This window comes from Coenobita brevimanus, chromosome 94, assembly GCF_032717465.1.
Source record: "Coenobita brevimanus isolate Jiangsu-jjx chromosome 94, ASM3271746v2, whole genome shotgun sequence".
NCBI classification, from domain to species: Eukaryota; Metazoa; Arthropoda; class Malacostraca; order Decapoda; family Coenobitidae; genus Coenobita; species Coenobita brevimanus.
This window is the reverse complement of record NC_137047.1, coordinates 39,590,920-39,617,025: the sequence shown is the minus strand read 5'-3', so window position 1 is coordinate 39,617,025 and position 26,106 is coordinate 39,590,920.

Here is a 26,106-nt window from a genome sequence, read left to right as displayed (position 1 = left end):
ACGAAATATCGGGCGTATTATGATCAGAGTTCCCTGTGATGAAGCCAAGCATGTTGTTTGCATTGTCACTGACTGTTATACACTGTTTTGAGATTTTGCGGTTGTTAGTGATATAAACTTCTAAATCCTTCTCGTCCTTAACTTCGTCACTGGGGTATCAAACAAGCCGGATTCATATATAATGTTTTTCTTCTTTTTCTTCTTCAAAATGCATTACCTTACATTAATTGACATAACATTTTATCTGTCAACTTTCTTGTAATATTGCTTTCTCCTTTCTTAGTATCTGTTTTCCCTCTTTTCCCATTTTCCTCCTCTCCTTTTCGCTCCTCTCCTCACCTCTTCGCTTCTCGAACGTGTGGTATTATCTTATTTTTTTTTCTCGTCAAAGGGATGCACTTTGGCCAGAAAAAAAAATATGAAAACTGTAATGCTAGGTGAAATTAGGCTCGACTTCTCGTTCCTATTTCACCCAACGTGGAGCGGGGTCCTCTTTCGAGACCGGAGCTAGTGCAATAAAGAGAGGCAGGACACAAAAACTCTCGGCAACAACCTTTACACGTATATTACCACAGTCAGACACAGGACAAATCAGCAGATATTACAACACAATATAGAGCAATATAAAACCTTATCTAGGATATGTGCATCTCGCAGGATACTTGCTTTTCTGATACTAATGACAACACAACAATCCTAGTGTATCAGGAGTGCAGTAAATATAGGTGCGCGCGGGGTTAGAACGGCTAGGAGAAAGTTATGATAATACTGGAAGGCGGCAGATATTAGCCGTGAAGTTTATATGGTTTCCACTAGCCAAGATACTTTGGTAAATAGCTCTGGTCCTTGATTTACACTTACTTGAGATTTAGGAGCGAAAGCGAATAGTAAATAAGATTTTATGGGTAGCGTGGGGAAGGAGAGAATACTGTTAATATTTCCTCCTCACGATATTCCTTCGCCGTAATGGGAGTATGACTTTGTAGGCACAGGCTATTAATTATATAACAGAGATGTCCTCACGGGTATAGTCCATAGATCTCGGTTCACAGCGTGGGGAAGGATAGAATACTATTAATACTTCTTTTCACAATATTCCTTCACAGCTAGTCAATAGATCTCGTTTCACAGCGTGGGGAAAGATAGAATACTATTAACACTTCCTTTCACAATATTCCTTCACAGCAATGGGGGTATGTCTTTAAAGGCATATGCTTATTAATTATATAACAGGGATGGCACTCGCACGTATAGTCATTCAGATCTTAGTCCACGTTCTCGCCCTTTAACTTCTCACTGTGATCTGATTTACCCCGATATGCACTAGCATGAATTCACTGCACAACACTTACTCTAGGGGAGAGTCACACTTAACCTAAATCACTCATGTTACATTATCACTCGTATTCATCAGGGAGATGGACAGGAACATGACATCGGTGATCCGGCTGAGCTAGGGGCACCGTCAATGCGGGGCGTGCCGAGAGGGCACGGGGCGGCTCGCAAGGGCTTCCTCTCGTGTCCTGGGCTCCCTGTGGCTCCTGGACTTGGCTCCGGCGTGTGGCCCTCGGAACTGGGGCCGAATAGCTCCAGGAACCTCTGTGACAGGTCCCGGCGTCGTGGGGGCGTGGAGAGGTCTCGCCCGGGTGTTCTGAGGAAAACCGAGAGAGACGGTGGGCTGCGGTCTCCAACGTCTAGGGGCGCCGTCAGGGGAGGACTACGGCAGCGACTTTCACTGGGGTCCGTCAGGTGCGTCTGCTCTAGAGCCAGGCGTAGAGAACAGAGACCAGGGAGGCTGGGAGGCCTGCCCGGGATACTCTGGGACAGAGAGCCTGGACTTCAGTCTCCGGCCGTGGGGACGTCCCTCTCCTTTGCACGCCCTCGGAGCGACCATAGATCGTCTCACGAGGCTGGGAGCGACCATAGATCGTCTCACGAGGCTGGGAGCGACCATAGATCGTCTCTACCTGGACACTGTGGGAGCGACCATTGATCGTCTCTACCTAAGCACTGTGGGAGCGACCATTGATCGTCTCTACCTAGACACTGTGGGAGCGACCATTGATCGTCTCTACCTGAGCACTGTGGGAGCGACCATTGATCATCTATACCTGGGCACTGTGGGAGCGACCATTGATCGTCTCTACCTGAGCACTGTGGGAGCGACCATTGATCGTCTCTACCTGAACACTGTGGGAGCGACCATTGATCGTCTCTACCTGAGCACTGTGGGAGCGACCATTGATCGTCTCTACCTGAGCACTGTGGGAGCGACCATTGATCGTCTCTACCTGGACACTGTGGGAGCGACCATTGATCGTCTCTACCTGAGCACTGGGGGAGCGACCATTGATCGTCTCTACCTGGACACTGTGGGAGCGACCATTGATCATCTCTACCTGAGCACTGGGGGAGCGACCATTGATCGTCTCTACCTGAACACTGTGGGAGCGACCATTGATCGTCTCTACCTGAACACTTTGGGAGCGATCATTGATCGTCTCTACCAGAACACTTTGGGAGCGACCATGGATCGTCTCTACCTGAACACTGTGGGAGCGACCATGGATCGTCTCTACCGAAACACTTTGGGAGCGACCATAGATCGTCTCTACCAGAGGGGCGCCATCCGGAGTTTGAGTTCTAACTTCACCCCTAGCTAGCTCAGCAATTCCGCCACGCGAAGGTAGTGTCCTTCTCCTACGGTGGCGGCGGCGTGGTGGCTGCATGTCACAGGGGCGCACGGCCCGGGCTGACATGCGTCACTGTTGCCCGGAGTGTTGGTGGCTGGTGGCGGCTACCCCGTGGGGTCCGTGTGGGGGTGTCGGCATATTTGCGGGCAAACTATGTTGTTCTTGGTTTGCCCTGTCGTCGGGGATACTATGGTATTCTTCGGGGGCACATATTCAAGCCACGCATTTTAAAAACATTTTTCTACATTAAACTTCATATGCCATTTTTTACTCAGAGAGAGAGAGAGAGAGAGAGAGAGAGAGAGAAAGAGAGAGAGAGAGAGAGAGAGAGAGAGAGAGAAATAGAGAGAGAGAGAGAGAAAGAGAGGGAGATTTTCAAACCAAGCTATGGAGGTAATAACACTAAAACCAAAAAATTGGTATAGTAAATAACTAACCATATGATTTATACACTGAACGAAAGGGACGAAAGAGGGATGTGTGGACCACTTGTGAGCAAGATCTTTGGTATATTCCACGGGACTGTGATTTGGGTGTGAGATGGAAAAACTTGACTGAACAACTCTTTTAACATGCCGCCAAGCTCTAGATCACGGAGAGTGAACGTGAAAATGCTGAAGAATACCATGCCAACCTAAGACTGTTTGAGGTTATACGAAGACTTAACATCACTGAGAATAGCTTGGAGGTTGTCAGCCGTGCGGTCTGTGCTATTTGCTGCTGCCGCCCTCTGCACCTTCCCCTCACTGTCACATAGGTGGCCATCCCTCACCAATCACTTGTTTGACGAGCAGCGAATCTCGTATGGACATAGAATTCCTTTACTATGGCAGCTTGGGAGGTATAAATAGCAGTGAATGATGTAAACGTGTAACTGGCAAACCAAGATGTTAGCATGTTTGTAAAAGGTGTCTGCAGCGGATGGCGGATATTACTGAAATATTTATCTTGACATGGTTCTGAAAATGCATGATGAGAATTTTATACGTGGCGCACACACACACACACACACACACACACACACACACACAGAGCGAAAGAGAAATATATAATAGGTGCCCATTAAACCTATTTTCTGTCGAACCCCAGTTTTCTATCTAACAAAATTTTGGCCAAACTTCGTTGACTAAAAATCTGCAGGGCCAGATGAGGTGAAGCCAGAATTGTAGGTTACATATAATTATTACATAGCTAAACATAGCTAAACATGTATACTGAAACTAGTTCAGTGTTATAACTGGGTATTACAAACAGGAAATATACCAAGGGACTGGATACTAGCTAACATCAAAATTAGTCCAAAACTCAACACCAGCAGAAGGCCAAGAGCTTTAACTAATTCTCCGTACACAATGTTCATGCCGGTTATAGAGGTAAAATATAAAGCCCCATGAAGAGATGCGGTGAAATTCAAGATATAAACAGACACAAGAGTAAAGGACAATATATTTATTTTGAATCTATTTATTTATATAAAAGAGCTGTGTTGTTTGTTTGTTTGTCCTTCAGTTACGTTTAAAACAAGGGCCAGAGACCCCCAGACCTATATATATTCTGAATCAGGGCAACCCAAGGATGGTTTTAGGGGGTCAAAATTCAGATCTGCGTCATACAAGGTCACTGGTAGAATGTTCGCCTTTTGACCCGGACAGTGTCGGGTACCCCTGCAGGCCAATTTTTGGCTTGGAGACTCACACGACCTCCAGTTCGGACATAGGCTATGTGAGATTGACTTCCTAGTCATTTGAAGTCACCAGTTGGAGGTTATTTGAGGTCATCGGTAATACAAGCTCGAACGAATGGACTCAGAAGCCAAATTTTTAGCATGGAGACTCACGTGACCTCCAGTTCGGACATATATGAGGTCACCGGTCAGAGGTCACTTGAAGCCACCAGTAATAGGTAAGCAAGTGCACACAAAGACTGTGCGTTCGTCTGCGAAAGCTGAAATAGAAAGTTCCTGGACCTCTTATAATCCCTCTTCAAAAACATAAGAGGTACTTGGTCTTTCTGGAGAAGAAAGATTGAGCTAGAACAAATAGGATTGGAGTGTTCTCCTTTTGGCCTGGCAACGCCGGGTACCCCTGTTAGTTAGGGTATACAAACGCTTATGAAAAAAGTCACTCATGGCTATGCTTCCCAGCCTTCACTGAAGCCTTTAGGCTCAATAAAAAGAGAAAAGATGATACTCATACTAAAAAGCTATAAAATAAATCCCAAGATAATAGATGTAATCAGCTAAATACATCAGAATGACAAAACATACATAGAGGTTATGCCAAATATCAATGCCGGTTCTAGACTGCTCTAATTGGAGGGGCAGCTACACATATTGATGGGGCACAAAGGCCATTTCTCTTTTCCTCCACTTCTCCCTTTCTCCCTTCCTCCATCCCTCCATCTCTTCCTGTTCCTTCACTCCTCCCTTCCTCTGTCTCAGATTAGTGATGTATCAGTAAAGCTAAATTAATACATGCAAAAACAAATAATGCATTTTAAGTGCTATAAGAAATTGCTAACATAATTTTGATATATACAAAATCCTGTACATTGTAGAAGGCAAACGTGCAAAACTCAGGTGAAATAATTATGATAATGATATTTCTCCCTTCTTTCTATGATTGATTCACTTCAAGATGAACATGAACTAATAATCTCAACCATAGCAAGTAAATAGTGTTCACATTTTAAATGCTGTGAAAAGGAAGACCTTATTTTTTTTTTTACTGTTTTAACAAAAATAAACCACTTCCATTACAGCAATATAACACTTAAGTTGATAAAATAATAAATCACTAGCAAACAACATCAAGGCAGGTTACAAGCAAGGAAAATATAAAGACGTTTTTTTTTTTTTTATTGATTTTACAAATTAAGCACTAATATAGTAAACTTAAGGCATAACACAACATTCCGTTTCTCATTAAATTAGGCAAATAACATAAAGGCAGAAATTGATGTCGCAGAACTTTAGATTCAATTACTTTACAGCACTAACCGTCTGCATATCAGGAAATGTTTTTCCCATAAAATAAGGCAAACATCAAACCAGAAACTTCTGCCATAGAACTTAAAATCTAAGCTTATAGCACCAACCGTCTGCATTTTTTTTGCAAAGCATCTTACAAATTCATTCATATTTAGACTTTTAGTTATTGTTTTTTCATGGGCCAAGATCACCAAATTTTTCTTTCTGTCATGTAGCATACCGCATCGCAAAGGAGTCAGCACTCGTGACCGCGTGGAGAATGAGCTCTTACGTGATGCTGATGACACTCCAATAACTAGGGCTGTGACATACAGTACACCTTATGCAGTTCAGGAAATGCTTGTTTGTACTCTTGCAAATATTTACATATGGTAGATATGGTAGCATCACTACCGCTGGAAAATTTCTTAAGTAACATAGGTTTTGCAACATGTATTTCGTTTCTCAAACTCATATAATCAGATGCTTTGTTATTATCGGCAAGTCTTTGCAAATGACCTAGAGAGCTGAAATCCAGACATGAATTTGACTTAGGCACTAAGCAGGACAAAGCTATCATAATAGCCAGGTTTTTCATAGGAAATCTGTTTTCCATTATTTTCAGCTCTTGCTCTGCCTAGGATGTTGAGAAGTTAACTCTTAAGAGACTGACAAGGAGTGATGGTGGGATTATCAGAATCCTTATGCCCAACAGTGGAGAGCACAATGCTTTCGGCTAGTTGTTTACTCATGGTTCTCTTCCTCTTTGAAGGAGGGTTACATATAGAAGCCTCAGAATCATCAAACCAAGAATTATCTTCTCGCAGACCTTCCAGCGTTTGTAAAGTGGCATCAATAACTTCCCTAGCACTGCACATATCAACGCACTGAGCCTGCAGCAAGGAACTCGCTGGTTTCAGAGAACCAAGTACTCGATAAAGAAACTGACCAGCTGCAAAAAAAAATCTGTCTCTTTAGCTGTACCTGAAGGCCTGATGCTTCTGTACATACATTCATTGTTTCTTCTTCATCCTCAGAAACCTCAGACAGAATGTTGAGGATAGCGTCCTTATTTTCTACTATGCACTTTTTCACATCATAATGATTAATTTTATTTCTAGGAGCCTTTTTAGCGATGAAGTACGATAATTATCATACTGTTAGTACATTTACAGTGAGAACGATGACAGTGGTCTGCAGCACATTTCATATACTGATAATATGCATTTGGGGGGGGGAGGAATCGAAAAATTTGGTGGGGCATTGCCCCCCCGTGCCCCCCCTCTAAAACCGGCCCTGACAAATATTATTGGAGAAATGGATATCAGAAGTGGATTAAGACAGGGTTTTACGGGATCGACCACCTTGTTTCATATGATAACCCACCTAATACAACATATATAGGCTACATACCGTAAATATACATACAGTACATATACTGGTGTATATATATATATATATATATATATATATATATATATATATATATATATATAAAATGGGCCAAATTGATATGAAACATGTATTGGACCAATAAATAAATTTTTTTTTCAACATTGGGTTGGGATAGGAAATATAATGTCGGCCCAATCTATGTATTGCTGTTGAAGCCAATACCAGAATCAAACAGTTAACTACTGAGTGATATAATTAAACACCATCCATCACAAATCATTTTGATATTTGGCTACTGGGAATATATTTTATAAAATATCCAAATTTCGGTACAGGTGGGCAACTGTCATGCTGTAACTGTCATGCAACTGGCATGCTGTAAAACAAATGTTATAATTTTGATAAAGTTTTTATGGAACTGAACAAATCTTTCCAGCTTACTAGAAGATCATATATGATAATACTAAAGGGGCATTGCCACACACTCACAATATACATAACTGGGTCTATAAAGCTGTCAGAGTTGCATTGCTGTATAAAGAGGTCGTCCGTGGCTTGGTGGATGGATGCACTTATGATGCGAGGGGAACTGGGTTTGAGTCCCACCCCGAACAGTTAATTTCAGTTGCTACATTTCAGACACTTCATTACTTGGCGATAGTGCTGGACTTGAGGCGAGATTGAGCTGACAACATAATGTATGTCTGTAGATACATGTAACCTGAGCGAGATCAATGTTGCACCGACTTTACTATTTCTGGAAGAGCTGTCAGATTCGGGAACTTTACGCTGGCACTCAAAAAGGACAAGGGTTCGAATCCCCAAAGTTTTTGTTTGTTTGTTTAATAAAGGAATGAAAAGCAACACGTTCACAAAGCCATTCCCTCTAAGGAAGAAGAAGTCAATTTCAAGATCCATTCGTTTCAAGATGTCTAAACACATTGATTTTTGTAAATTAGTTCAGTTACACCCAAACAAGACACGATTAATGCTTGTTTCACTGACCCATTATAAATCCCGAATTGGGTCCATACATCCCAGGGTGAAAGTGGATAACGTATATATGCTGAACCGATATTCCCAACCAGATTATACATCACTGGTCCAATATATTAGAAAGGGTGGTCAGGTTAACCTTATTAGATATGTCAGACTTTGGTTTAGACTATACTGACTGAGAAGCAACAGCAGTCGGAGAGTAGGAAGTAGTTGTGGGGATATCAGTAAGAGTTGGAATGTAGTAGTTGTGGGGATATCAGTGAGAGCTGGAACGTACAGGAGGCGCAGACGAGGAGGCAGAACGAGTGACAAGAGAGCTGGAGTCGGAGTAGCATGCAACTCCCTAACCTTCTTCCTAAATGCGTAAAAGGATATGCCCTCCGTTGTTTTTGCTGTGGAGATATCTTTCTCCTCCTTCGGCCTGGAACAACCCTTTGATGAACTGAAGTGAGCACCCTCACAATGAATGCGACATTCAGTCACGGACGTACACCCTCTCAAAAATTTTTCGGCACCCCTTGCTCTGATACCCTTCGCAACGATCACTGTTACAGACGGCGAGAATTAGTGGTGTGGTTGGTACGCTGTACCTCTCTCCCTCTCCCACTGGATATCATCATTAGCGGACAAACTAACACACACCAGCAACACAGGGCCAGGGATACCAACCACGCACAGTAATTCAGGAGTTGTTTCAGAATGCCTCGTGGGGTGTGGCATAATGTATCGTGCTGTAAGGGTGCCGAATATTTTTTTATAGCCTGTACAATGGTCAGCAGAATGACCGACAGTTGCATACTTGCCAACTACCAAGCTAGAACCCCGACAAGACTTGTCAGTGTGTCCATAAATTTGGCATTTCTATTATCTAAGAGGGTTAGAGATATACGGACGTCCATTAAGACATACATAACCAACTTTGACTCTGGAAGGGAGAGTACCTTTGCCAAAGTCAAGACAGTTGTCGCGGTCTTCTTCCTCGCGTCTCCCTTGAATTGGGTTAGAACCTGGTATCAGTGACATCCTGCACAGCAAGTTCACGTACGAAATCGTCCTCTTCCTTGCATGGAATTCATGGAGTGAGGGATCCTGGGCTCAGCATCGTAACAGTGAAGCATGCATAGCTCTAGTAATTCTTTAACCTGAGCAGAACTTACTGTTTTGATAAGGCTTCCACAAACAAGTTTTTTTTTTTTACCTGTTCAACTTCACCATTTGTTTTTCCTTACTCATTTCTTTTTCCTTCCTCCGTTCTGTTATAAAAAAAAAAAAAAAAAACAGCCATCAATTACTTTCTTGATCTGGGGGGGGGGGGGGTCATTCAGTCCGTGTAACAGTCTTGAGGTCGTCAGAGCCACCTCCCTCCCTAAGTATGGGAGAAGCAGGAGGGGAGTGGACATAGTAACCCACCCCCCTCTCGGGGGAAGTGGGAAGAATGAGAAAAGCGAGCAAGGGAAAGCAAACCAGGACAGAATAGGTAAGATGAGATTACCCCCTCAACCCACTCCAACGAGGCTTAACCATGTGCTCATGAACCCACAGCAGTCACTGGGTGGGGACCCTCCTTGGGCAGGAGGCAAAGACAATTCCGATACAAAGGTAAAGAAATCTACCGTACCAGACACAGGGAAGGAAGGAAAACCAGGAGGTAAAAAAAAAAGAAAAAAAAAGTACTGGTGGGGTAACCCTAAAAAGTTAAGTGGAGAGAGCAAAGGAGCACACGGCCACATTCTCCGCGACCATGTATAGAAGTCCTACATAATCCCATACTGTTCAGGTACTAAAAATAATTATTTCATGTAAGGAACGACTTGTAGGTACTGAATTATTGAAATATTATTTTATAAGACTATAAACCCAAACAGGCTTTATTATTATATATGACATAACCTAACCATATCCAAACAAATGGTTAAAACACTTCAACCAACAGAAAACCAGCGACTGCAACTATGTAATGCCTCTCTACACACCTGCACTCATCACCTGCTGACTATCAGACAAGGCACATGTATCAAAATAGGAGATATCAATATATCAGAGAACAAGAAGCGATGCAAGGCACAGCAAACCCGTCCCCAGCAGTCATTTAAGTACTTACGTATAATCACAACGGGATATCTAGTCAAATATGTCACATATCAGATTTGGAGTAAATCGGGTGAAAATTGACGATTTTATGCCCATTTGAAATTTCAGGCACAACCCGCCTGACACTGACCCCCCTACGGCTAACGGGGGGAGGGGTCCCCCCCCCCCGATGTAATGATGCATGTTATGGGATGCAGATTTGAAAGATGTACCTTTAGGTTATGGTTTCATGTCAATATGACGAATGCCTCCTAGTAAGTCCCATTCTCCACCCTCTCCACATGGCCAAAGCATCTCAAGTGCTTCTCTTGACATTTTCGATCACATCCACATAAACACCACAACGTTCGAAGAGAGGGTCTGTATTTTTATACAGGAAAAATCATCAGATAAATTACCAATATGCCGAAAATCGAACCCGGGACTCACAGGTAAGAGCCCAACAGCGTACCATTACACCACGACCAAGTAATTATTCTCTGATGTTGTCACACTCTTGTAACCAACGTCCTTCGCCCCCACTGTGGGCATCAAGAGGATGAGTTAACCCCCTGGCACTCGGGCAAGTAGATGCTTTTAATCTATGCCGTACACTTACGGCGAGTCTGTATGAAGAGACCCTGTATTTTTACACAGGAAAAATCATCAGAGAAATTACCAATATGCCAAGAATCGAACACGGGACTCACAGATGAAAGCTTGGTCGTGGTGTAGTGGTAAGCTGCCTGGCTCTCATCTGTGAGTCCCGGGTTCGATTCTCGGCTTATTGGTAATTACTCTGATGATTTTTCCTGTGTAAAAATACAGGTTCTCTCTTCATTCTGACTTGCCGTAAGTGCTTGGAATAGATTAAAAGCATCTACTTGCCCGAGTGCCAGGGGGTTAACTCACCCTCTTCAGGCCCACAGTGGGGGCGGAGGGACGTTGGTTACAAGATTGTGACAACGTGCGGGAACTTTTACCTGTTCGTAGTGTAGTGGTACGCTGCCTAGCTCTCACCTGTGAGTCCTGGGTTCGATTCTCGGCATATTGGTAATTTGTCTGACCACAACGTTCATTCCTCATTTGTTCGTCTGTTTTTCCATGTAATTCCACATCCACACCACCATTACAACACTCCTTTACTTCCTCAGTTGTTTCTCTATCTACGAAATTCCATATCCACTTCAATACCACACCACTCCATTGCCTCTAAATTTTGTCTGTCTGTCTGTCTCCTCACGTAAGTCCACATCCACATCCAACACCAAGGAACGCTCCCTCTACTTCCCAGTTGTCTGTCTGTCTCATACATCATAGTTCTCTCATAGATTCATGTCCTCTTTTAAACTTTTACGTTGCTCTTCCAAGCTTATACTTCACTCACTTGCTTACGATGCACTTTTTAAGGCTTTCATTTTCTTTTGGGTTCCATGCTTAGAAGTCATTACGCTCTGTGTTAACTTCATAAGTTTTCTCTTAATGCCCCGTTTTCTTTCATTCGCCTGATTGAGTTGCCGGGTTAGGCGTTATGTTCAATATTCCTAAAAGACATTCGAAAAACAAGCAAATTTTGCAGGATGACGTCACACTTGATCGTGTTCAACGCAATGGTGTTCAGTGTAGGCCGTGCTGTTAAGTAGAAGGTTGTAGACGGCTTCTCCGGGACATATTTTTCTTCATTAAAGGTAAATAATATGTGCAAAAAATCGTAGTATCTTTAATTCTAGTCTTGGTTAAAACGCATCGGGAGCCAGTGTGGGTTAATTTCTTAAGCCAGAATGATAAGTGTAATGTGTGAGTTAGTTTAAAACTGGAGCCGTGGCTGTGCAGGAAGGAGTGCTGATTTACTTTTTCTTGGGATATTTTTTCTTCATTAAAGTATATGTTAAGAAAATCGCGATAACATCATCTTATAACAGTCTGATAAGCAAGTGAGTAAACATGATTATGGATCTTAAGCCAGGATGAGAGGTGTCTTAATGGGTTTGTGTTTTTCGAAATATATAACTGACAGATGTAGGTGCTTGTAGTTGGGTGTGGTTGTTTGCAGCTTCATAGTGGTTAAATCTAGGGGGCGTTGGAAATTTCCTTGTGGCAGTTCTAACTTAGCGACCTATTCTGAAAACTATCACGTGCCTATCGTAGTCTGCTCGAAGGCCAAGGATACAGAGCAGAGTCAATTATTCTGCTCCTACTCCTAGTTAGCTAGCAAGCGGTGGTGGTCTACAGTGTGCCTGGTAGAATGTGGTAATGTTGCTGTACTATTACTATGATTACTATGGATTACTGTTAGCTAGTACCGTTATTACTGTTGCTGTTGTTACTGCTGTCTCTATATTATTGGTACAGTATTATGATAACGATTCTCTGGTAAACATACGTTTTACCTTAAGCAGTAGAGGAGCAACCATGCCAAATCACTTCCTTTTTTTTTTTTTTTTTTTTCGAGTTGGTTGATGCAGAAGTTTCACATGAAATTTCTTCCTTGTTTTTAGTCATGTTCACTCTGCTATTATCAACTGTTTCTCAAGCGTAATGATGGACACTTTGCCCCAACAGACGTCCCGGTCGCCTTTTCGTACCTCTTATTACCTTTTACCTTTTAACCTTATATAAAACCTAACCAGACCTAACCTAACAATTTATCCTAAGGCCCCTGTAACATAATCTTGCCTCCGAACATGTGATCGACAAGACCAAACGAAGCACCCGGGTTAGAGCTGCTTCAGTATTCGAGTGAGAACGTTGGACTTACCCCTGAGTATCGTTTCCTCTTGACAGTCACATGTTCGGGGGCAAGGTGTGTCAGTGCCCTTACATGTACTATCAACCAAAATTCGAATATGTATTTTTTCAGTCCGCCATCACAAGCGTCGATGAGGCATAAGATAAATTTGATAAAGGGGGAAAACGCCAACAGAAAACAATTATCACCATAAAAATAATCAGAAAAAATACAGAAAACGAACTGGAATAATAGGAATTTAATTGGAAACGTCCTTCTGCTGCTTAATGTAAAACGTTTCTTTATTCCATTCTCCAACTGGTATTACGTTTATAGTTTTTATTACTAGTTATTACTGATATTACTATTAAGCAACTGTTACTCTCGTTAGTTAGGCAACAATTATTCATACTATTACTGTTACAGTTGGTACTGTTAATATTCATTACTATTATTGCTCCTTTGATACTAGTGCTGTTATTGCTTTAATTATTTCTGCCTCTATTATTTATTCCGTTGCTTATTTCATATTCTTTTTTCAGATACGTTTTGACCAGGATAAATAAGTGAAGTGAGAACGTTAGACGAGACAACAGGACAGAAGATTTAAAGACAGGAGGAGATGGGATTTGCCAAGAAAACGGCATTGCTGCAGTACCACCGCTGTCAAAATTACCACCACCACCGCCACCACCACCAATTGCACAACCTACCAATTTCACCTAATAACCACCGCCACCACCACCACCACTATATACAACCACCGCCACCACCACCAATAAACCACCGCCACCACCACCACAACCACCGCCACCACCACTATCACCACGACCATCACAACTACCACAACCATCATCACCACCACCACCAATTACCACCACCACCACAAACCACCACCACAAACCACCACCATCGCCACCACCACCATCGCCACCACCCACCTACAAACCTCACCACACCACCCACAAAACCACCACCACAAACCAATTCACCACTAACCACCACCACTAACCACCACCACTAACCACCACCACAACCACTACCACCACTACCACCACCACCACCACCACCACCATCACCACCACCACCATCACCACCACCACCACTTCCACCCTCACACCATCACCACCACCCTCACACCACCATCACCACCCCAACACCACAATCACCATCACCACCATCACCATCACCACCATCACCATCACCACCATCACCATCAATCACCACCACCACCACCACCACCACAACGATCAATGCTAGCCACCACCACCACCACCAATCCACCTCCACCACGAACACCCCACTATCTCCACCACCATCATCACTTGACCATCATCAGTAATCACCACCACCATCACCATTATTATCCGTATTATTATTTTTGTGCCTTCTTCCCACTTCCAGTAAATAATATTAGTGTTGTAATGATACTCTTTAAAGCTGCAGAACGTTTTGTTTACCAAAATTTTATTGGAATGTTTATAATGGAGGAATATCTCTGTTCACTTATTGCCTGTCTGAAGTGCAAACATGTAATAATTCTGGATATTTTTCCAGAGTGATTTCCAGAACCCTGATGAGCTGAGGATGGCAAGAGAAAAGAAAATAAAAATACAAGATTACAATACAGGAGCAGAGAAGACAAAACAAGTTGGCTTTACCACTATAACCCTCAACTACCACCACCCCAGCCATCACAACCTCCCCCACCCCCACCACCTCACAACCCCCCACCCCCACCCCCACCTCACAAGTAATGTTATTCCACTTAATTCCATATATGCAAAGGTGTTTGGTGTTGCGGGTGGACCTTCCTTAAGCTTAATTTAGAAAGGATTTAGACCTTTTCCTTATTTCTTTTTCAAAGGCACTTTTAGCTTTTTATTCATACTCATATATCCGACCTTTTCGAAAAATACGTGTTAATGATTTTCTTCAATGTACTGTCTATTTTTGAACAGTACACAACATGAACACATAAAAATACATGTACTGTACACACACACACACACACACACACACACACACACACACACACACACACACACACACACACACACACACACACACACACACACACACACACACACGGACACACACACACACACACGGACACACACACACACACACACACACACACACACACACACAGACACACACACACGGACACACACACACTCTGGACACACACACACAGACACACACACGGACACACACACACGGACACACACACACGGACACACACACGGACACACACACGGACACACACACGGACACACACACCGACACACACACACACACACACACACACACACACACACACACACACACACACACACACAAGGACACACAAGGACACACACACACACACACACAAGGACACACACACACACACAAGGACACCAACACACACACAAGGACACACACACACAAGGACACACACACACACAAGGACACACACACACAAGGACACACACACACAAGGACACACACACACACAAGGACACACACACACACACAAGGACACACACACACACAAGGACACACACACACACACGGACACACACACACACACACACACGGACACACACACGGACACACACACGGATGGACACACACGGGACACACACACGGGACACACACACACACGGGACACACACACGGGACACACACACGGGACACACGACACACACACACGACACACACACGGGACACACGACACACACACACACACACACACACAGACACACACACACACACACACACAGTCACGCATTCAAACGCGCCTGAGCGCACTTGACGCACACGCTAGCGCACATGCACATGTCCCATTACATAAACAGCACAGACATACATGTATGTACGAAAATGAAAACATACATACGCACTGGACTTGCCTGCATACATATGTTAATACAAAACATACATAAACATAATGCATACAGCAAATATATGTATGTACACGCAGACATATAACACGTCCATCCATGCACACATACAAAAGTACCTTCACTGTATATAATTACACACACACACATGCTTATATTCTTTACATTCACATACACATGCTCGCATTCATATATACTTACATATATATATGTGCATACATTTATACCAAATGTAGCTGTACACCTTAACGCATCAAAGTTTCTGTACCCCCTCGATGAAAGGAAGTGGAAGTCAGGGTTAGAGAGAGGGCAGGAGAACAGACAACCGTGAAAGCATTAGTTTGGTACTTGAGCTGTGAGGCGAATGGTGAAAAAGTTAATAAAAATGGGATTTGAAACATTTCCATGCTATTCACCTGCAAAACATTATGCTTTCGTAACATACATATAGCATATATTATACCACAGACTGTTATGTTATCATGGAGTCCAGTGAAACTGATCCAGACACAGCTTTCATCTGTTTCTGGATCCTCAAACATACAAATAAAGCCCTGAGACAGTTGAATATAAGATCGCGACTGGTCACATTTATCACTGCAGTGATAATTTCTTGTAGGAATGTTATTCTTGGATTTCGTCTATAGCTATAATATAGAATGATTGTGGGTTAAAATGCTAATTCCCACAGGTAGCTTTTGCGGATGGTTATAAATGTTAGTAAATTATTTGTGGCCGAATAAACCTGAATAATTAACTTTATAACCAGATGAAGATACACAGTTGTGTCGTATGTCCTGGGCTCCACCTCGTTATCCAGGTCATAACTGTTGCTTCACCTCATACGCGTGCATTGATTTTCATGCAGTCTCTTTCCTTTTTTTTAGTCTTCCCGGTATCCTTTTACTGCGTGCCGTCAGTATTCCTGTAGGGGTTTTCTATGTCGTCCGTGTCCTATAACCCCCTACTGTATAACATTATTCGTCAGCATCATCACTCCCACGACAAGGCCATCGCGTTAGCACAAGGCTGTTGAATCTGTTTCTACCATTAGCTGGAACTGGTACACCTACTTAATCCTCCCTTTTCCCACTGACTTGTCTTATTTCTCCTCACGATACTACTACTGTTACTCCTACAACTAATCCACTAGGCAAATGTGTGTAATAATACATATGATTGTCCTTATATCCAGTGTATGTGTCAACCACATTTTCGTTGTCCCACCGTACCACAACTCTCTTCACTTCCTACTCCCCACCGCTGCCCCCAGATGCACCCCCCATCTCTTCTAGCCACCAATCGGACCCTACTCCTCCCCCTCTTCAGACACCACACTACTCCCTCACCTCATCCCTGGGCCACCAGGTCTGTCTGTCCACCCTTAACCATTGAATATATGGACGTATGCATTAATAATGGAAGAAAGTGGGGATTCGGGAGCCATTTCAATCGCCAGCCAGGGATATGCCTGTTCGGCCAAGTCCAAGATTTAGGCCATATCTTGATCACCCTGAAGGTTTCATGTTGACGGCTCTAAGCCGTTCATGAAATATCTATCTATCTATAGGCCCGGACGCCCTAATCCCGCAAAGGGTGGCCGCAGACAAAACGCCTCCAAGTCATCATGAGTCACCCACCATTTGGATCATACCCTCCCCCCAACTCCACCCCCTCCCTCAAATACCACTCAACTTCCATCCCTCCACCTCATCCTCGGTCTACCCACTCTCCCTCTCCCTCCCTCCACCTCACCTACATACAGGCCCTTCTTAGTCAGTCTTTCATGTCTCCATTCTCTCCACATGTCCAAAACCCACCTCAGTGTATTTCTCCTAATCTTCCTCAACCACATCCACATCTACCCCACAACGTTCCTTCACTTCTTCAGCCTCTGTCAACCTGTCACTCACACATGCTCCCTCTCAAGTAACTCATTTCCACTGCTCTCACTCTTTGACTTGTTCCCCCTTTTGGTAAAAAGGTCCACGCCTTCGCTTCCATACGTCAAGGTAGGGATCACACACTCATCATGCAGTGCCTTCTTAGCTTTCCCCATACCTCACCTCCCTATTTCTCATCACTGCTTTCAGTGTACCAACAACTCTTCCTTCCTGCTGTACAAAATTCCTTTCATTGTACTTCATCCCCCAAAGTTCCATCCTTACTCATCACACTACCCGCAAGTACTTGGAATGCACTCACATTCCTCCATATCCTCACCATCCAACCTCACTGCACACTCTGTGACTTCATTCCCTCTAAACACCATAACTTTACTTCTTTTGTTTACATTTAACTTTCAGCTTTCTCCTCCTAAGCACGCTCTCCCAAATTCATCTCCACCAAACTCTTGCAACTCCCATTCATCTTTCACTCTAACAATACTGTATCATCAAGCAAACAGCAACACAGGAAGCTCTCCAAATCTCACTCCCTCATTCATTAGGGCCAGCCCCACATCCACTCAAAGCCCTACCTCTTGCACCTCCTTTACAACCCCATCCATATATATATTAAATAGCCATGGACACATCACACACCCTCTGTTTCAGTCCCACATTGAGATCAAAGAATCTCACTCAGGCTCACCATCCACTCGCACCGTAGCCCTAGCTCCCTCTGTACATACTCTTCACAGCACTCAACAATTTCCCCTCCACTCCTATATATTCTTTAATACCTTTCCACATACCTTGCCTATCTATTCTTGTCATAAGTTTTCTCCAAGTCCATGAAGTGCAGCAAATAGACACTTTCCTTCCCTTCTCTAGATACTTCATCCTACTAAAACATCTTAGGATCAACATATCTGATCTTACACACCCTTTTCCTTCCTAAATCCCCCTTGTTCCTTCTCCAACTAGCTCCTTCAAGTTTGTCATATGCCTAACCCTATCAATGAGTATCTCTCACTTGATATATTTTACCAGTCAGCTACTAAGAAGGCAAATACCCCTTATGGTTACCACATACTTCTCTCTCCCCTTTTCCTTTGGTACAGAGGAACAATTATACTTCCTTGATTTCCAGTCCCTTCTGGAACCCTTCTCTCTCTTCCCAAGCCAATCTACACAACTTCCATATCCACTCCACAAACAGTCTCACCCCCATACTCTGCAAGCACTCACCACACAGTCCCATCAATTCCTGGGGCTTCCTTTTCCCCAGCTTAATCTTCTTCATTCGCTTCTCTTACTACTTCTGCCCTACTTTGATTCTCCTCTTCTCCTCCTTCTCCCTTCTCCCTTCCCATCTCTTCTTTCTCCTCCCAAATGCCATTCCCCAGCCACTTATACTCACACTGCTCTCAATTTCCACATTCAACAGAATCCTCAAAGTGCTCCCTTCCATCTCCTTAATTTCTCTCTCTCTTCTCCACCACCAATCTATTATTCCTATCTTTCACTCCCCTATTACTTCCCCTTTCACACTGCCTACTTTCTTTACCTCCTTCCAAAAACAATTTCTCTACTCTCCTCCTCCATTTCACACCCAGATTCCTCTCCAAACTCCTTCATCCACTTTCTTCTTACTCTCCTTCACCAGTCTCTTAACCTCCCCTTCTCCTGCTCACATATACCTCTCTCTTCTTCTCTCTCATCTTCTCCCCTACCTCTACTCGCCAACCATTTCATCTCATATGCCTTTCTTTTGTTTCACAGCTCAGTTTTCACCTCAATCATTCCACCCATGCTGTCCCCTTGTACACCCTTGCATCTCCTCCTCACTCCACAAACTGCCTCACAGGCTGCGCTCCTTATCTCTTCCGTGAATATCTTACATACGTCTGCCACCCTTCCATCTGCTCTAGCTTATTCCTTTCCCAATTCTTTTCTTCCACTATGTATAGTGTTCCTAACATTACATATAATGGTGCTAAAGGCGGGCGATAAGAACTAGTTGACTTGTGGCAGCCATTTTGGTAGATCTTGACTTCTGACCCTGAGTGCCCATTTTCGAACTCGTCCAAGATTTTGGCCATATCCTGATGCCCTGAAAAGTTTCATGTTGATGCTAGCTTAAGCTGCCTCATGAGATATAATAGGTCACACAAACACACACACACACACACACACACACACACACACACACACACACACACACACACACACACACACACACATAAATACAAGTAAAAACATTATCGCTCCGCCTTCTAAAAGGTGGGCGATAATAATAAATTATAACAACAACAACATAGATGTATAGTGTTCCTAACAGTTACATATAAAAACTGCAGAGCCAAACGTGCCTATATTACTGAGCACCTGATATACATTATTAACCACATAACCGACCTGTCTCATTGTCGGAAGAGGCATCATCTCCCAGAATTTCCTCCATCCGCTCCTCTACTCTAGCCAGAGCTGGCTCCTCGTCCCACCTCCAGCACACATAATGTGTCAACCTCAAATAACAAAACTCCTCCCACATACTCAAGAGACTCTCAAGCAAGATCCCAATCCTTTCCCAACTGTTAATCTCTATATGCTTTCCTCGATACACTGCACTTAAGAAATCGAAATTATTTCTGCAGTCTACCTCTAATGTCACTACATCTCTTATGCTCCCACTTATCACAAAACACTGCACAAGATGAACTTACTCCCCACACACTTGTGGCAACCTGAACCAGGCACACACACACATCTGCCCACACTCTCCTTGGTGACAATACTGCCACCAGCCTTAGTTATCCTCACTTTGTTTTATCTGCGTTTGCCTTCCAACCCTTGTTCCCTATTTCCAATCTCCACTCCTGAATCGTTCCCCCTGCCTTTTCTTACATTGGCTGCAGTCAACAGCCATCAGCATACATCATCTCCCAGTGGAGTCAATATCTAAAATAACATAAGAGAGCTTGATGCATCATGATAAACAATAAGCGGCTCAAAACCGGCTCTTTATGCACGTCAGCATTCAAGAAAAACTCATCACTCAAATCTTCATTAACTCTACAAGGGTGCAAGCACCAGTTGGACATTGCCACTGACGCTCTAACTAGCCACCTCGATCCCAAGCTTTCTGATTTCCCACTTAACCATTTCTTTAGGAAACTCTGTTAAGTGGCTTTCTCCAAATCAACAAAAACAAAGTACCAGCTCCCTTATTATTCCAGTATATATTTCCCGTAGCTGTCGCACAATGAATACAGCATTAATGGCCCATTTGCTCTGTCATAAACCCATACTTCATTTCTGTCAGTATTCCCACTTTCCTGTATCATCACCTTCCTGGACTCTATTCGTAACATTATAATCTGGTCCTGAAGTTTTATGCTCCTTAATAGTGTCCTCTTTCTAGTGGTCATTCTCACCTTTTACCTTATGGTACTCATTTACAATCACACTACAGCCAGTCACCTGGGACAACACACTAATATAAATTATAACCAAATTAATCAAATCAGTAAGGAAATCCATTCTTATATCCTCCTGAGGTCTTCAACATTTCAACAGTCAACCCAGGCACATACACTCCGAGCTCCTCAGCTGCATCCTGCACATTGCCCCTGCTCACAGTAGCAGCATCAGTCAAAGGTCATAGGCTGCAAACACTGGATCCACTGACTCCAAAACCTTCTCCATTCCAGTCAAACTCCTCATTCTGGCAACCAATTTTAATGCTCTCCTAATCATCTTTAATATCCTTACTGTCCACCACTACCTTTCCTTCATCATTCTTCACACACTGCTCACTTATGATATCCTTGTTTTCAGTCATAAGTTCTGCTGCCTTTAAATACCACATTCTTCCCGTTTGGGTACCTATTGAGACCATCCAATAGAAGTCTCCTGAGATCTGATTTTGCTCCTTCTATACATCCTTTTCTGGCCCTACACCTGGCAGCCAAGTATTCCCAATTTGTTACCACCCTTTTTTCCTATTCCGGAAAAGTCTTCTCTGCTTCTTAAGTGCAGCTTCTGCACCCCCTCATCTCACCCTCCATACAAATCTATTTTGGTGAGCCCATTGTCCATCCACACTGGAATCAGTAACTCAAAAAGAAACTCGTATTGAGAGCTATGTATTGCTCAGTAACACTGCTCTACAGCTCCTTGTTCCAGTCACCACTCTACTTTATCTCGCTATAGAATGCATCCCATACTGCCTTGGTTTTTCTCAACTCTCCAATAATTTCCTCCTGGGTGTGTGTCCTTTTCTTCACTACCTGCTCCTTCAGCATCATGTTACATCCCAGTAATTTGTGTTGCTGCACACATTCATCACTCTTTTAACTTTTATCCTCCTTTGCTAACTTCCTATGAACTCTTCTTGACCCGGAAATAATCACTCTGGCTACTCTTACTCCCCCAGACTCATTTTTAACTCAGGCTACTCTCTTCTAAAAAGTGCATTGCACACAGTCATATTCATTGCCTCCTCAGACTATTAGTACCCTTTACCTTTCCGCATTTTTCATACCATATGTGCATTCCATGTGCACACCCTTCATATCCATGAGCTGCGGCACCCACATGGCGATTTAAATTCCAGTCCAAAACAACAATCGTCAGCCTGCATGCCACCAACTTCATATATCAAATAATTCCAGAACCTCACCTTTTCATCACCATCATCCAACTGTCCAACCTGTGGGCATACGCCAAAATAAATGTGATCAGGAGTTTTCCGGACAAGATTATCGGTATCTATGCTTTAGTCCTCTTCATTTTACTCCCATTACATATTACATAAAACATTCCACCCATTTCTCTCTTCTGACCAAAGTTAACGCCTACACCACTATCTCCACACTTCCCCTTCCAAATAATTCTATACCCCAGTCCTTCCTAGCTGACCCCACTCCAGAACTCTAACATAAGCAGCAGACATCTACCTGCCTCCAGGTCAAAATCTTCATTTCTTGTTCCCCCACCCTTACCCTTCAAGCTACCCACATTCCAAAATGCCACTGTGAACTCCTAACGACTTGAATTCCTCCAAGCTTGCTTTCTACTGTTTGAAGCTTAAGTGATTTAGCTCATGATAGCTAAGTGAAAGATGGGATGAACCAGAGGTCCCGCCCACACGAACAGTCCCAAAGCCAGGCAAGCCATCAAGGCCCCATAGCCCAGCATCCGTGGACAGTGACTGTGGCTGCGGCATGGGCTTCCAGGGCACTGCTAGGACAGCACCAGTACCCTCCAAGCAACACCTTGAGACCCGTAATCCGTCTCTGCCACGATGAACATCTTGGGGCATTACTCCACTGTTTGGGCCTCTTCTTGCTGGGCAGTAGGCCACAGCTTTTGGATCACCCTGTCTTGTACCCTCTAAATATATCTGAGCCTCAACCCATCCCCAAAACTGCACCGACACAGCTCACACACAATGCCTCTCCTCAAGTCCATCACTAGGTAGTGAACGAAGTTTTCTGAAGCCAGCAGTCCCCCTGCTATTTGTCAATCTCTGTGATATAGTAAGGTACAGTATGTGATAAATGTCAAGTGCTTGTAGAAGAATATCATAAGACAGAAAAGTATTTGCCTAATTGCTATTTTCCTCCACATAAAACGATGCTAGCTGCAGAGCATCAACCCTGTTGTGTCTTAAAACTGCAGCCAGAGACAACAAGATAGTGTCCTGAGAAGACAAGACAACCTGAGCCATGGGATGACGTAGGCGATAGTGGAACGACAGCAGGTTTGATTAGATGAAATCTCAGGATGACGACAGATTGTATCGGCAGAGAACAAGACAACCTGAGATGACAAATACAATCCGGGATGACAAATGGCAACCCTGGATGGCGAGATGGCAACAGAAGGAGACAACTCAATGGGTGATGGGCAACCCAGTAGAGCAAGAATGGTGCCCAGAGAAACCATCACCCATTTAATGTGGCGAGACACTTCAGTACACCTTTCCTCAGTGATTTATTTTCCTTTACACCCAAGCTTTCTCTCGCATGCTGTTAATACTCATAGTTTTAATATCTCAGTTTGCATCAAGTATCAAGATTAAAGTGAAATAGTGTAGACTAAATCGCTAAGGAAGAGTTGTTATGAAGCCTCCAAAGCCACAGAGATTATGACCAAGTTGTATGGGACATTTGTAGGTGATCTAGTAGGGATGATAGAAGCAAAGTTATATACACTTTTATACTGTTATTGTAGATAGTAATCCAATTCCTAGCCATATTTAATGCGTTGCTGTGTTTCCCCAGGCGATAGAGAGACTGACACTAGGAAGAGAGAGAGAGAGAGAGAGAGAGAGAGAGAGAGAGAGAGACGGGACGGACACACACAGGCACACACACACACACACACACACACACACTCTCTCTCCCTCTCTCTCTCCCTCTCTCACTTTCACACACAGAAAGAGACAGACACAGATTATGACAGATATGACAAACTCAGAAAGACTCAGAGAGAGAGAGAGAGAGAGAGAGAGAGAGAGAGTGAGTCGAGAGAGTGAAAGAGAATGAGAATGAGAATCGGGACTATTCATTGAGAGAGCAGAGGGGATGGGAGCACCAGACAGGACAGGTTGCATGCTGTATTCTCCTTCTATTTTTCCTTTTGGGTGTGATATAAGTGTGTATTCTAGATATAGCAGGGTAGAGAGCAGTAGGAGAGCAGGCCAGCTGGAGATGGAGATAGCTTGTTGCACTAAATTGACTGATATACTTTGATAATACCCGAAATATTTTGTAACATGCCTGAATCTTTTTGCAATATACTTATAATAGTACTTTTAGATAACATTACCTCTCCTCCCACAGTAACTTAACCTGCTGTCGTCATAGCTAACATAATGTTCATCTCTGTTTATCTATTGCTGTGAAACTCTTTGCATCCTTCAAGGGGTGGCCACAAACAAATTCTGCCTATGTGTCGCCATGTCCCTTTGCCATTTCACCCTACCCTGCTCCCAGCTTTCACCCCCTCTCTCACATACCTCTCCTACTCCGTACCTCCATCTCATCCTTGGCCTCCCCCCTCTCCCCTCCTCCACCTCACTCACATACACTCTCCTCGTCAGCCCATCTCTTTCCATCCTCTCCACTTGGCCAAACCCACCTCAGTGTGTTTCTCCTAACGCTTCCTCATCACATCCACATCCACATCACAACGCTCCTTCACTTCCTCATTTGTCAGTCTCTCCATGCAGCCCCACAGCTACATGCCCCTCTCAAATAACTCATTTCCACTGTTCTCACTCTTAAATTATGTCCCTCCAACAAGATCCAAGCTTCATTTCCATACGTTAGAGTTGGTATCATGGCATCAGTCATGGGAAAATCCTTTTTCACTTCCATGCTCACTTCACTGGATTTTTATCACTGCTTTCAAAGAACTGGCAACCTTTCTTCCCTGCTGTCTCTTTTCAAGCACCTGCACCCTCTAAACTCCCATTCTTTCTCATCACATTACCCAACTGCTTTTAAACGCACTCACATTTTCCATTCCCCTTCCTGATCTAACCCCCTCACAGCACGAGTACATTCACTAACTTCATTTCTCTCGAAGACCATAACTTTACTCTTACCTACATTCACCTTTATATCCCTTTTCAGTACACACTGTCCTAAACTCATCCACCAAGTTCCTTGCAGCTCTCCCTCGTCTTCACTTTTAACAACACAGTATCATCTGCAAACAACAGTACGGGGAGTTTCCAAACATTGCCCTCTCTCATTAGGGCCGCTCCTAACATCCACTGCTCCTACCTTGCATCTCTTTTATAACCACATCCATATACAGACTGAACAACCATGGAGACATGACACATCCCTGTTTCAGTCCAACCTTCAATGAGAAAAATTCACTCAGTTCACTATCCACACACACAACTGGAGCTCTAGCTTCCATCCTCTACATAGCCTACTCTTCATTTGCATTCAACAACTTCCCATTTACTCCACATATTCTTAATACTTTCCAATAATCCTTGTCTATCCATCCCTGTCATATACTCTTCTTCTCCAAATCCACAAGACTGTACTTAACTTCTTTCCCTACTCTAGAAACTTTTTCCATCATAAACCTAAGAATGAATATCTGATCTACACAACCTCTTCCCCTCCTAAACCCACCCTGTTCTTCTCCAGCTAATTCCTCATATTTCCCTAAGTCTGTCAAAAAGTATCCTACCATCTACTTTTCTTATTAATGCCCCTACATTACCACACACTTCTTTTTCCTCTTTTCCTACGTACAGGGGAATAATTATACCTGACTTCCAATCCTCCGGGACTCTTGCTTCCCTCCTACTGCCAGTCTGCACATCTTCCACATCCATTCTACTACTATCACTTCCCCATGCTTCAGCATTTCACCACACACTCCATCAATTCTTGGGGTTTTCCCCATTTTGACTTTCTTCACGCTTCCACAACTTCCATGTTGTTGA